Here is a 309-nt window from a genome sequence, read left to right as displayed (position 1 = left end):
TCTCTCTCTCTCTCTCTCTCTCTATATATATATATATATATATATGTATGTGTGTATATTTGTGTACACACACACACACACACACACACACATTTATATATATAAACATACAAACACAGACACGCCCCCACCCCACCACATATATGTGTATAATTTCTAATATATATGTGAATATAGTGCACAATAATAATAATAATAATAATAATAATCATAATTATTATTATGGGCGCAGGAGTGACTATGTAGTAAGTAGCTTGCTTACCAACCACATGGTTCCGGGTTCAGTCCCACTGGGTGGCACCTTGGGCA

Source organism: Octopus bimaculoides, chromosome 7, assembly GCF_001194135.2.
Source record: "Octopus bimaculoides isolate UCB-OBI-ISO-001 chromosome 7, ASM119413v2, whole genome shotgun sequence".
Classification (NCBI taxonomy): Eukaryota; Metazoa; Mollusca; class Cephalopoda; order Octopoda; family Octopodidae; genus Octopus; species Octopus bimaculoides.
This window is presented reverse-complemented; position numbering follows the sequence as displayed.